This window comes from Mytilus galloprovincialis, chromosome 14 (assembly GCF_965363235.1).
Source record: "Mytilus galloprovincialis chromosome 14, xbMytGall1.hap1.1, whole genome shotgun sequence".
NCBI classification, from domain to species: domain Eukaryota; kingdom Metazoa; phylum Mollusca; class Bivalvia; order Mytilida; family Mytilidae; genus Mytilus; species Mytilus galloprovincialis.
Genome location: NC_134851.1, coordinates 41,084,445 through 41,099,753, shown reverse-complemented (window position 1 = coordinate 41,099,753; position 15,309 = coordinate 41,084,445). Strand labels below are relative to the sequence as shown.

Here is a 15,309-nt window from a genome sequence, read left to right as displayed (position 1 = left end):
TAATACATTTGATATCTTCTAAGAGTGTTTGCCAAAGTTTATAAAATTATAAAATCTCGTCATATCAATTGAAAACAATATTGAATGTGATGCTCTAATCTCAAACAGAAATGACCAAAACTTTAAAATACTTTACATTTTAGTAGAATGCTTTTCACCGTGATTGTCATAAATTTGCCATTTCAATGACTGATATGAAATTTAAGGTTGTTTTCAGTCCAAGAAGCCTTTAATTTAATGATTTTGATAATTTACTTTTAGACGATAATAAGTCTTGATATTTTTTTCTGGATGTACTTTCATCAGGAATGCTGAAACCTTAACATTCAAAAACAGAAGATCTTCACAAAGACCACGTGACCTATCCAATGGCATTCTAATAACAACAACACTGTTAGTTGAGGTTGAGCTAATAACATACAAATGGTTATCAAAGGTATCAAGATTATAATTTAATACGCCAGACATCCATTTCGTCTTCATAAGACTCAGAAAATAGTTATAAAGCCAAAACAAATACAAAGTTGAAGTGAATTGAGGACCAAAAATTCCATAAAGTTGTGCCAAAGTTTTTCGAAAAAAATCAAAGTTTTGTAACAGGAAATTTATAAAAAAAAAACAACATATAATTGATATTCATGTTAACACCGAAGTGATGACTACTAGGCTGGTGATACCCTCGGGGACGAAACGTCCACCAGCAGTGGCATCGAGCATCGACCCAGTGGTGTAAATATATATAGTCATCAAAGGTTTTGTAGGCTAAATTATGGTCTTTAATAAGTAGCCTTGGCTCACACCGAACAAAAATAAAAGGCCACAAAAATGGCTAGTGTAAAACTGTCAAAACGGGATTACCAACGGTCTAAGCTATATATAATACGAGAAACACTTAATATGAACCACATGAACAAACGACAACTACTGAACATCAGATTCTTGTTATGCATGAACAGAAGTTGATCAATAATTAAGAAGTGAATTCTTTCTTTTTATAATTTCATTTGGATGTAAAATCGTAAGCCGAATCATCTTTGGTTTGAAAGGCGAAAATTAAAACAATTAAATCGTATGAAACGTTTTTGCAATGTTCTAATGATTTGAGTTAACTAAAAAATAATTTTGAAATTAATTAAAATGAAAAGAGTGAACGATGTGGGTCTTTTTTCTAAAATTTTATTTCATTTATATACGGCTGTGGATTTTTCTTGCTGTATTGAAGACTCATTTGGGACCTTCTGATGTTTATTTAATTATTTTGGCCGGGTTGTTGTTATTTTTACACGTTTCCAATTCACAATTTATCTAATCAAATAAACTATAATAAATTTAGAATGAAGTAATGCAATGTTCGATAACTTGCAAAACTCGAATCTGCGCATGCTTTTTTATTTTCTGATTAGCGAACTTCCAGTCTTGACAATTATAGACTTTTTGTTATAATACTGACTTTTGACTCCGCAGTTGATATCTTTCAAAAAGGTCATCGACTTCGCCGATTGGAAATTCTGGTACTCTTTCAAGTGAAAGCAACGTAAAAATATAAAAGCAAGCTTTCAATTGGCACAATTTTAGTTAATAGTAAACCACTCCCCCTTAAAAAAAATAAAATGAAAATATGAACCGTTTATGTATTTGATTTTACTTCTTTAGGTAGCTCTTACTTGACCGAGTACCAGGATGTCCTACAACAGAGATTGTAACCTGTCGAAGAGTTATACAATCCGATGTCAAAAGTCGGTAATATGAAAATAATCAGTCTATTGAAGAGTAAAATTGTAAATTTGATGGTTACAATGTAACTGTAGATATTAAATTACTTTGAAAGCTACTGTTGAATCTTTATTTCCGAGAGAAAGATTACCAATTATACAACTTCAATACTCGCAAGATAAAGTTTAAGCGAATTTCTATCAAAATAAAATGCAAATATTACTATCAAATATAAACCAATCAAAATGATCAATAATTTTTGAAGAAAAAATTACTAGCCGCGACAAGGTCGAGTTGTGATAATTTCTATGTAAATATAAGTCACACATTTAGATCTGTATCAACGATATTTAATCAGTATATGATGAAGCATTTTTTTCAAACTATCTAAATGTACCTGTATTATACCTGTATTAAGTTTAACCACAAATAGTACAGGATGATCTGTGTATAAGGAAAACTAAAATAGAAAAAAGATGGGCGTGAAAGTTCATGTAGAATATTGGTATGTTATTGTATTTATTCATATAATTTTTTATTATTTTAATTTTATTATTCACATTGATTATTTTAAGATTTTTTTAAAACTTTAACGGAATCAGCTGTGATATTATTTTTTTCATTATTTAGTTTCAGATGAATTTCAATTTAGTTTAGGTAGATCGATTGCTTGGTGTTTGCTCAACGTCAAACGCAAATATGTTTTTATTGTTCCGGACGAACTTTTGATGGATAATAATTCCCTCTCCTCAAACAGATAAATAAATTTAAAAAAAAACAATGCATAATCCCAGAAATTGAATCTATATCTGGGTCTTGAAATGTACGTAGGTCCCATTGCAAAAATCAAATGATGCTTATAATTGAGGTACTCGTATGATGGGTCAAAATGTACAACTGATAAAAATGTCAGAGCTTATGTACTGGTATTATTTAAAGAAAGAAAGAAAGAAGTGTGTGTTACTGTTTTGATTAAGCAACAATTATAGTAACAATGCGAGTATTCATTTGTATGTTTCGGAAATAAGTGCGGCATCTGTTGTCTCTTTGAAACATTACCCGTTTCCATTTTCGAATAATTCTATCTTATTTATTTTAAAAACATTATTATTTATCAAATTTAAGTCGTTTACCTTAAATATCAATTTATCATAGAATCAATAGCGTATTTGACTTGTTTTTAAGAACAAGCATATACAAATTGAAAACTTTCATAAATATCGATATATAATGCATGACCTAGACTTCTTTTCTAATTAAGTTATTTTTAAAGGTATATATTACATTAAACACATATTATATGATCTATTATAAAATGGTCTGTGAACATATAAAGGATTATTCAGATAATCATGACACAGCAAGTTTTAATTTCACAAAACATACCTGAATAGGAAGTAATTCAATATCTTATATTTTAAATTTATATGTTCCCCGACATGAGAACACCATCAGGATTACAATCAATTAATCGATCTTCCGACCTGCAGTAAAGCGACAACAGCATCCCCTTAATATGGGGGATTTAAAATCAGATTCCTCGTGTATATATAGTGCATCGCTCTCTGCACGTTATGAAACTGCCGAATACCTGGGGGGAGGGGGGTGTTGCTATTGCAAGGCTATATTTTTGTTTCTATCCAAATATATCCTCTTGTTCCAGTGGCCGTCCGAATTTTTCGCATTTTTATCCCGATCAACCTCTATCACTGGACTAAAGCATTATAACATGTATAAACTTGTCTTCGTTCTAAACATACATGAACTATTTGCTACTGGACGTAAAAAAATATCAATCAATAATTCATTAAAATGGGCTACTTTTACAAATAGTGACTTGTATATAGAGTTGTCTCATTGGCACTCATACCTCATCTTCTTATATCTACATACTGATTTAAATGGAAAATGCAGAACTTTAAGTTTAGACTATACAATATTTTCAAGTTCTAATTATTTACATAAAATTTGAAACAATTATACATATTTTTTTTAATTTTACAAATAAAACCTGAATGGGAAGTAATTCTATATTTTTTATTTTAAATTTCTATTTTTATTCGACATAAGAACACCATTAGGGGGGTTAAGACATGTTGTCATATATGTGTCTTCTCCCGACAATCAGGCATCGTGGTGACCAAGTGATCTAGAAGCTATACGACTAGGTTGTGAACACTCATGTTGTGAATCCGCAAATGGCAGATGTTTTAGATTCCAATTTAGATTGTCAAGGATTTTATGCTGAGGGTCTGTGGTTCTCTTCAATTTAAACCCCCTTTTTTACGCCTTATTAAAACGGCTGGATGCTACGAAATAGCCAATAAGCGCTTAAATTGATAATAATTTTAGTAATCTTCCGACCAGCAGTAAAGCGGAAATAATTGAAAAAATCTTGAAAAGTTAAATCCGATGGCTCTTGTATATAGTATAAACCGTTTTACAACTCTGAGGGATCCTAAGGTAGCCTGTTGCGTGGCTGAATTGCTGTCTCTATCCAGTACAGTAAACCAACTAATTTTAGCGAGCGATTTATTCTCGTTACGTTCGTCAGTAAAATCATTGCTCGTACATTATTCGCCGCGAATATGTAAAAATAGGATCTTTCATTATTTGACTACATCAAGTAGTTTGAAAATCGTCAAATTAAACCGTTTCGTTATGAACTTGAAAGATCTAAACGCGAAAAAAAAGTTTCCTCAAAAATAAGTTGGTTACAAGCACACCCTCTTGTTCCAGTGGAAGTCCAAATTTTCCGCCTCTCATCGCGATTCACATATACTACATGACTTATTCATTGTTAATTTGCTTTCGTCCTGAACATGCACGAAATATTTGCCACTGGTCAATCAATCGTTCATTGAAATGAACCACATATTTATGGAAAATGCAGTGCTGTAACTTTAAGTGTAATCTATAAATATCTTCATTTTCTAATTCCCATTTCATTTGATTTATGATTTTTAATCTCATATTTATCTTGAAAACAATGTATGGAAGTACTATTTTTCGAACGCATACACAAATATTGCCAGTTTAAAAAAGAAGTGATTTCCTTATTATATCTATAACCTACATGCACTAACAACAATGAGATTTTCTCATCCATTTTAAAAATACTTGTATGTTAACATCTCATTTCATATATTTTACAGTAGCGGATGAGGTTACGTAGGCAAGTATGAGGCGCTTCGTAGGCGCATCCTTGCCGAGGTACCTAGTGCTGACGTCGTAGGGTCAAAAGGTCGCAGGAGTACGTATAGTTTCCAATACAGAAATATAGGAAAATATATATGACAAAAATTATATACAGTGAAACCTGTCTAACCCATACTATGTTTTTTAAGTCAAGTCATATAAAGTTGTATTTGTTATGAACCTGATTATAAAACCAGAACCGAACACAATCTCAAGTCCCGAAGCGGTTAGGTTCAGAAAGGTTTCACTTTACCTTAGATTTACATGCAATGTCCGGAGTTGTGAAGTGAAAGACAAAATCCTATGCCGAAACATATACCTTAGAATTTAATACAAATGTGTCTTGATATTTTCGTTTTTTTTCTGTCAAATATTGATAAATACTTGTCGATGTAAACAAATTGCTTAAAGGCGTTCTCATTTATATTTTTTTTTTGCGAGACGAGACATTCCGGTGGTGCAGACATAATACACTTACTAAACTAGAATGATAACGACGTAAACTATAAAATACAACTTGCGAAGAAAATAACATAAAACAGACACGAACCAACAACAACCACTGAACTGGAAACTCCTGCTTGTGACATGCACTTAAATATTATTGCGGGGTTAATATAAAAAAGAAGATGTGGTATGGCTGCCAATGATACAACTGTCATCAAGAGACCAAAATGACACGGAAATTAACACCTATATAGGTCATCGTATGGCCTTCAACAATGAGCAAAGCCAATACCGCATAGTCAACCCCAAAATGAAAATGTAAAACAATTCAAACGAGAAAACTAACGGCCTTATTAATGTAAAAAAAATAATCATGTTTGTGAGCACTCAACCCTCTCCCTAACCTGGGACATTGGTGTAACAGTACAAACAAGAATGTGTCCATAGTACACGGATGCCCCACTCGCACTATCATTTTCTATGTTCAGTAGACCGTGAAATTGGGGTCAAAACTTTAATTTTGAATTAAAATTAGAAAGATCATATCATAGGGAACATGTGTACTAAGTTTCAAGTTGGTTGGACTTTAACTTCATCAAAAACTACCTTGACCAAAAACTTTAAACTGAACTTCACACTATCATTTTCTATGTTCAGTAGACCATAAAATTGGGGTCAAAACTATAATTTGGCATTGAAATTAGAAAGATCATATCATGGGGAACATGTGTACTAAGTTTCAAGTTGATTGGACTTCAACTTCTTTAAAAACTACCTTGACCAAAAACCTTAACCTGAAGCGAACGGACGCACGGACGCACGGACGCACGGACGGACGAACGGAGGCACAGATCAGAAAACATAATGCCCCTCTACTATCGTAGGTGGGGCATAAAAAAAGGAACCGATACCGTTTTACATTATTTGTTGACGATGAAATTTCTTGGTGTCCATTGACAAATATATCAAGTATATCTTGGACGTACATGAATTAAGTATTATATCAATTATCAAATGTTTTACAATTTTGCATCCGATGCCTCGTGTAAAGAGAGTGCCATAGTATTTGCACGTTAAGAACCCTTGCAACAACTCTATGAGGGGTTCGGAGGTGGCCTGTTGCAAGGCAAAATGTTTGTCCCTGTCCAATATACCATCATTTTCCAGTGGCAGTCTAAATTTCCCCGACCAATATCCAAGATGGCCTCTCTTTTGACAAGACCTACCTATTGAAATTATTGTGAAATTGTTCTCGTCCTGAATATGCATGAAATATTTGCCACTGGACGTTAAGCAACCAACAATAAATCAATCAATTTTGGTCGAATATTATAAATAACAGATAATCTCCCTTTTCATACCAGACGTAACTTGCAGCGTGCTTGTACATCCCGTAACAAGACAAGTGCAATTTTCTTCCTAGTTTTTGAAGCATTTTAAAATAATTATCCCTTTCTTGTACTGTTCGAATTAGTTTATCAAACATTTTCAAATAAAAGACAACAAGACAAAAACTTGTGTATTTTAACATTGAAGCGGTTCCTGATAGATGTAATTTTATACTTTTTCCCACATATCATAATATATTTGTTTCAAATGAAAAGATAGAAATCCTAAGGGAAAATAATTTGTTATTCTATAAATGACAATATCATAATCCGAATTAAAGTTTGGAATAAATGTCAGGGAAAACGACCAATCGTCTTCGAGAGAGATCAAATAGAAATATTGAGTAAGATGAGAAGCGAATGATTTTTAGAATTAACTTACTATCATCTGTACACATAACTTCAATATAATGCAGTATATCATATTGGGTTTTTCGTTCATTGTCATGTAAATAACCCTAGTAAGTTTTCACGCTTGAATGTTTATACGTTTGTCATCTATTGTCCTTTTATAGATAACTATGTAGTATATGGATTTTATTTAATTGTTGAAGGCTGTATTGTGACCTATAATTGTAAACCTCGAATTTTATGTCAGTTAACTTAGTCTCTGGTGGAGAGGGGTTTCACTGGCAAACATCACAAATATTTTTATTTCTCTAATGCTATGGAAATATATCCCTTTCAAAACACATTGTATAAACATAGATTCTTACATTGATACGAGTGGATTATTGGATTTATCCAATGATAAAGAGATAGTTAAATTATCAATTTAAAGTCCGAGCCTGCGCGAGGACTTTAAAATTTATAATTAAACTATCGAGATTGGATAAATCCAATAATCCACGAGTAACTATGTAAGAATCTGCTTCTCTAATGAAAAAAAAAAAATTCTTTTTTTGTTAACCGAAAATCCCCTTCAAGTGCCTTTCACATTGCATGAAGTTGTCAATTTCATTAACACCTGTTATAGCATATTTTGATGCTAAAAAGGTCATGACCTTTAAAATCATCCAATGATCTTTTGAGATCACCGGCAATCAACCACACGTTGATTAAATTATTTTATACAATGGGTTCGGAAAGGAAATTTCCATAGAATTAGAGAAAAACATTTAATCAACGTGTGGTTGCCTGTGATCTCAGATGATGATTTGCTGATTAAAAGGGTCATAACCTTTTTCAGCTCCATGAAATTATCAGAGTGTTCTAACAGATGTTAATGCAATTGACAATTGACTGGAAAGTACAAGGCACTCGAAGGGGATGTTTAGTTTAGAAATTTTATCTTTTGATCATTAGAGAAACTGATAATTAGATAGTACTTAACTTGTAGATTATCGGATTTATCAAATCTCGCTAGTTCAATTATAAATTTTTCAGTCCGAGCCTCGGCGAGGACTTTAAATTCGATAATTTAACTATCACGATTGGATAAATCCGATAACTCACGTCTTGAATCAATGTAATACTCTATACCTATACACATGATATATATATATATATATATTTTTAGCTTCATTTGAAATTACGATCAATGATAAAGAGGTTTTTTTCTAAATTGAAGTTGAAAGGTTGGCCAATCGAAGAGGATGTAAGTTCGATTTTTTTTATCATGTTTATTAGTCCAAGGTTGTGTCTAATAATCTTTAGCGTTGGGCTCCACTGGTCCGTATGATTAAAGTATTTGGTAGCCTTAGATATAAATAAAAAAAAACTGAATAAAGGTAAACCGATAGAATTATGAACTGAAGTCATTCAAAAGAGAGTCAAAATATACCAAAGAGATATTCAATAACGAAACGAAAAACGATGAACAGAGTGAGACTAACAGTACTTGTTATTCACAACAGAGAAAACCGAAAGCCGAGCAACACGAATACATGCAATAACCAGGATGGCGCAGGCGCTTCGGACGGGTAAGCAGATCCTGCTCCACATGCAAATGTCCTGTAGATTAATGAAAGTTTTATGCACTTGGCCAAATACAGTCTTTTTCATTCCATTCTCGATTTAAACAAAGACTTAAATGTAATTGTCACCAAAAACTATACCAAATAATTATCTAGATTGACCAGAATAATGAGTTAGCTTAAGTGATACTTGTTAGCCATGGACATATATATAAATATAAAAGGGGATGGGATTGCAAAAAAAAAAAAATCAGAAATAATTTTGATTGTCACAGAAAATAAATGGATTTCAATGGTCACTATATTTTTTATGTTTCAGTTGATTGAGGTTATACGGCAAGCTGATTGTGGCATGGAACCAAAAGAATTATCAACGTGCAGGAAAGCTAGTTGTGTCATTTGTTAAACCGGGATTTTATTAAAAAGACGGACATCAAAATATTTGAAAAATGTAAAACAAAAATTCTACTCGCATTTGCCATAATATTCATATTCCATTAAACGAAAGAAGATGTAAAAACCAAACACTTAAACAAACGAAATAAAAAAGTGGAACTCTTAATAAAAAAACCAACAACAACAAATTGAATATTTAATCTTTTTTTACTAAACTGAAACTTTACGACACAAGGCAATAATTCTGTTTTAAATAAATTAGTTGAAGGCTATGGGGGAAATACATTATTTTGATAAGTGATAAAGTAGTATTTTAAAATAAAGTAGACAAAAATAGGAAAACAATAAAATATCAATTTATCCGTGAATATCTTTACCTTAAAAATATATTCAGTTACTTATAGTAGAGAAATAAGTTGGCGATAAATTTAAGGAAACAACCACTACATTAAACAAAACTAGATTTAGTTGAAAATCTGAGCAAGACGAAAATATTCGTCATTAAAGCTGAAAGTAAAATAAATGAAATGTTCATTAAAAAGTCGAGTACACCGTTCATATTTTTATTTTTTAAAGCTATCATTTTATCAATAAATAAAAACTGTGGTAAAAAGCGACGAAGCCATAGTTTGATGTAGACTTGAAGGATGATAGGTTTCTTAATCAATCACAAATAAGATCGTTCTGTATTGGGACTCAAAATTATTAAATTGAAAGTATTTTGTTTGTTTCTTTAGTTATATTATGTTTAGCATTGATTGCGTCTGTTTTGTAATGTTGAACACTGCGTCTGTTTAATATTTGGTTCTGTAATGTTGAGTTCTGCGTCTGTTTAATAAAACGTTATGTTGGTATTTTTTTATTATACCAAAAGAACATAAATGACGATCAAGTGGGAAACACATGTGTCATAGTGCAAATACAATACTATATGTTGAATATGTTGAAGAAAGACAGACTTCTACGTAGACAAAGAATAAAAGTCTCAAGACGAGGAGACACAAAATTGTCGACAAAGCACTACAAACAACATGGTAAATAACATCCCCTCCCAAAAAAAAAACCCCAAAAAAACCGGGATGAACTCTGCTGCTGTGGAAAGGTTTGGAAACGGTTGGGAACTCTAGGTCAATTGATGACACTCATTAAAATGACAAGTAACCAATTGGGATTTATATGGCCATACGAAATGACATACATTCTATTGGCCCTGTCGAGATTTAAACAAACATCTAGCAAAGCTAAGTCCAATCGGAAGACATTATCACTATGGAAGACCGATTAGCTGTCAGGACAGTGGATGGTTTTTGACTAATTTCTATCAAGGAACCAGTTCGAACACGGTATGAGAGGTTGATTACATGTAACACGTTTTTCAATTTATTTGAATTCAAAAATAAATCAATTAAAGTAATCACCCCTTAATATGTTTTGTTGTAATTTTCTCAATTATTAAACAATTGAAACATGTTAAGCCAATTATACTCAAAAGATGAATAGAATGGTTAACAACCATTTTGCAAATGATAGGAACATAACATGGAGTTCCTTTATGAAGGTTAAACTGCAAGGAATTAATTGGAAAAATACCACAGCATACAAAATTTGTATTGAGATAAAATGTTTCACGTCCAATGTAATGTTTGCTCCTCTCCTAATGTAGTGTAACTGAAGGTGAGGGTGATATAATGATAAAAAAAAAGAAGGTGAGGGTGATTGAATAAAGATTAAAAAAAATGAAGGTTAGGGTGATTGAATAAAGATAAAAAAAAAATGAAGGTGAGGGTGCCGATCGGATACTGGTAGGCAGTGGTGTTCTCCTGAATAGATGGACTTGTTCATACAAAGTCTCGACGGAGCAGAACATAAGCACTGCCTGTACCAGAAACCGCTTTGCTGTATCTTTTGTTCGGCTATAAATTGCACACGAAAATATTCATTAGATCAGCTTCTAAGGAGGGAAGCAAAGAGTGGGTAAGCAAGAGAGATTGTGAGGTAGCGAGAGTGGGAGAGAGTGGGACAAAGCTAGAGAGCAAGTAAGTGAGAGTGGACAAAGCTAGTGAGCAAGAAAGTGAGATTAGGAGAGTGGGAGAGAGAGAGAATGGGAGAGAGCAAGAGTGGTTGAGAGCAAGAGTGGGAGAGAGCGATAGTCTAAGAGAGCGATAGTGGGAGAGATCGAGAGTTGAAGAGTGGGAGAGAGCGAAAGAGGTGGATAAAGTGAAGCGAGTGGGAGAAAGATAGAGAGCGAGTGTGGGAGAGAGCGTTGGATATTGAGAGTGGATTGATGAGAGAAAGTGAGGCTGGCTGAAAGAGAGTGGGGATATAAGAGTGAGAACGAACAGGAGTGACACAGTTACTTATAACGACACCTCTTTCTTCGTTTTTGCATTAAGAGAATATTTTCATCACTTTACCCATTTTGAAACACAAAACGCATGTAAAGATGTTCACGGAAGCTATGAGCGGTGAACATGAGTAGTCGTGATATGCATACCTTGTGTCTTATTCTTCAGGTAGCAATTCATGTTGTTTACCTTCAGCTGTACTTTTTTTGTCTATTTTTTTAAGTTGAGCTACTGTTTAAAAGGGCCAACTTGTACGATAGTTTTAATGTAAAGAAAGTGTATTCACAAAACAGTTTTCATACTTGATGAAAATAAATCTTTCCTTGCTTTTCTTCTGTTTTGCCTATTTCGACGTGTTAAACAATATTTTACAGAGGAAACTGTTATCGGTTATATCCTTTACTTAATTATCTGGCCTTTTATCAAATTTTACATGATTATATTTTATTCATATGTGTAATTAACAAGTTGAAACTGGCATTTGTTTAACGTTCTTAAATTGACCCGTTCGGACGAATATGTGCAGTTTTAAAACATGTAAAACTACTATTGAATAAAAATGAAAAATAGAAAAGCTTAATTTCAATTTTGATTTCGTGTTTTTTTTAAACTGTACAATGTAGCAAAAGTGTGTACCAAATTAAAACAAAACTATTGCATATAAACAATTGAGATCCAAAGTTTCGATGTGATGAAATAGCTTTATTTTTAATCAAATTACGTAGAATAAAGAAAGAAAGAAGTATCTTTACACAATGTTACATTTCATAGACGGAAAGGGAATTGATGTATTTATAGAATGTCTTTTTTTGCATAATAAAATATTGAAAATGAGGGGAAACGGACGTATAAATATGGCAGAAAAACCCAATGCACTACTATAAAGAAAATCAATATTCCAAAGAAAATCGTTTCACTATTGCACATTTTTTTTATATTTTAAAGTTTAAACCAGAAACAAAATAGTCTTGAGTGACTTGTACAGGCACCTAGATACTAATTTACATAGGATGTAAATTGTGGTCTGTTTGAAAAAATGAAAATGATCATGAGTTCAAAATAAACGAAATGATTCTCATTGCGATTGCGAAAGTTTTTATTTGTTAGGTTGTTAGTTGTAATTTAAGTTGAGAGTATACTTCAATCAGTGAAATCCTATATCAAAGAAAAAAAAGCCCCTTTTTTAACATCAGATCGGATGAAGGTTCGAATGGCATTTGATTCAAAATACTTCGGAATCACTTGTTTTCATGGATTGAGGAAACCTTACATTTACATAATTTTTTATTTTCGTGGTTTTGCCGAAGTTTGCATACAGGAAATCTGTCATTGGTTGAAAATTTAGTTTTGTGGTGCACCCCCACCAACTAAATGCACGAAAGTTGGTATCCAACGAATAATAAGGTATCCACAGCATTTTATTGTTGATGTAAAATCCACGAAACATGTACATCAAAACAACAGGACTGCATATATGCTTTATTCCCCATACAAGACTGCAGTCAGTCAAGGGAGGCAACCATTTTCTCTTTCAGAAATGAACATGTGACTACATGTATGTAACATATTAAGCATGTTGCGATTCGAGAGTGAGAGCACAAATACTTTAATATTAAGTACCTTCGGGTGTCTGAAGTATCCATGTGGGTCGTCTCACTCATCTTATTTTGCCTTAGGTAGCTACCATTTGGTTTTCAAAGGTGGGGAAGGGGGGATTAGGATGAGAGAGAAAATGGATGGACATGATCACCGTGTATCATCAGTACACCGAATATGGGTACTAAGTAAGCGGGCATGATCGATTTTGACCTTACACGGTAACGAAAATCTTTGTTTTGCTTGATCAATATTCAAAGTGCATTTCTCAACATTTGAAATTCCTGCTCCCAAATAATTTTCGCATCGATTTTTTCCTATTCATTAAACAGATTTGATATTCTAATAAGAACAATTAACTTGTACAAGCGCAAATAGTTGTGAATGTCAACACGAACTTTCATTTTCGATACAGTTGTTGAGACATTTACATGTTTTATCTGAAAGAAACCTAATACAGGGCAAAAGTATAAGTCACCAATCATAAACTAACTTGTGATACTCATTCCTTGAAACTGTTCGGGTAAAAAACGAGTATTAAAATAATGTTTTGTGTACGGTGTACAACAACATAACTATGCACCGTACATAAGGATTAATGTGGTCAGCTAAACACCATACACAACACTTTTTTAGGGATAAAATATCGAAAACTAACATATGTATGAAAGATTTCAATGCCAATTATTGAAACAGCTATACTTATTTCACACACACATTGACCTTCTATCAGAAAAAGAGTTGCAATGACTATAGAATTATATCGGATGAGACGAGGGCCGCAACTTATTTGACAAGAATTTGCACATGCTTTTACAATGTTTAAGTAATCCATCTTGTTTTAGGAAAATAATGAGACATCTCTACCCATAAACTTACAAACAAATAATTTCTTAAAACAGCAATTATGTTTAAATTGAAGTACACATTGATATAATGTGAACAAATCAAAAAAGATTTTCGTCACCGTGTAAGATCAAAATCGCTCACGTTCGCTTGGATAGTACCTATATCCGCTGTACGGTGGTACACGGTGATGATTTTTGAGTAAATATAAAACAGGATGTCATTTTGTGTAAACAAAAATCAGGATAAACTATACTAAAACAAATCTAGACCGAATAGAGTGAAAAGGCAGGACAAAGATTAAAACTAACAAAATACAGGACCATTTTTTCAATCCTACCCCCTCCCCCTTTCCCAGTAAAACGGTAGCTCCTTAATGAGTTTTTAAATGTTTTCATGTATAGATTCGAACGACTCAGAACTTGACATAATAACCCATTTACACCTTTCATTGTTTGAGACGATTACAGATAAACTCATCATAGATACCAGGACTAAATTTAGTATATACGCCAGACGCGCGTTTCGTCTACAAAAGACTCATCAGTGATGCTCGAATCCAAAAAAGTTTAAAATGCCAAATAAGGAACGAAGTTGAAGAACACTGAGAACCAAAATTCCTTAAAGTTTTGCCAAATACAGCTAAGGTAATCTATGCCTGAGGTAGAAAAGCCTTAGTATTTCAAAAAATTCTAAAATTTGTGTAAACAGTAAATTTATAAATATAACCATATCAATGACAATTCAGGTCAGCACAAAAAGTGCTGACTACTGGGCTTGTGATACCCTCGGGGAAATAAATCTCCACCAGCAGTGGCATCGACCCAGTGGTTGTAAATAAACTCATCATAGATACCAGGACTAAATTTAGTATATACGCCAGACGCGCATTTCGTCTACAAAAGACTCATCAGTGATGCTCGAATCCAAAAAAGTTTAAAATGCCAAATAAGGTACGAAGTTGAAAAGCATTGAGAACCAAAATTCCTAAAAGTTTTGCCAAATACAGCTAAGGTAATCTATGCCTGAGGTAGAAAAGCCTTAGTATTTCAAAAAATTCTAAAATTTTGTAAACAGTAAATTTATAAATATAACCATATCAATGATAATTCATGTCAGCACAAAAAGTGCTGACTACTGGGCTTGTGATACCCTCGGGGAAATAAATCTCCACCAGCAGTGGCATCGACTCAGTGGTTGTAAATAAACTCATCATAGATACCAGGACTAAATTTAGTATATACGCCAGACGCGCGTTTCGTCTACAAAAGACTCATCAGTGACGCTCGAATCCAAAAAAGTTTAAAATGCCAAATAAGGTACGAAGTTGAAGAGCATTGAGAACCAAAATTCCTAAAAGTTTTGCCAAATACAGCTAAGGTAATCTATGCCTGAGGTAGAAAACCTTAGTATTTCAAAAAATTCTAAAATTTTGTAAACAGTAAATTTATAAATATAACCATA

At 32.8% G+C, this 15,309-nt stretch overlaps 1 long non-coding RNA gene across 1 annotated transcript; it reads left to right on the top strand.

Moving 5' to 3' along the window:
• The first annotated feature begins 2,128 nt into the window (after nucleotides 1-2,128).
• On the top strand, nucleotides 2,129-9,604 carry LOC143059004 (uncharacterized). Its single transcript, XR_012973331.1, has 4 exons — nucleotides 2,129-2,218; nucleotides 4,869-4,966; nucleotides 8,266-8,343; nucleotides 8,982-9,604. It is a non-coding gene; the product is annotated as an uncharacterized LOC143059004 (long non-coding RNA).
• The last annotated feature ends 5,705 nt before the right edge of the window (nucleotides 9,605-15,309 follow it).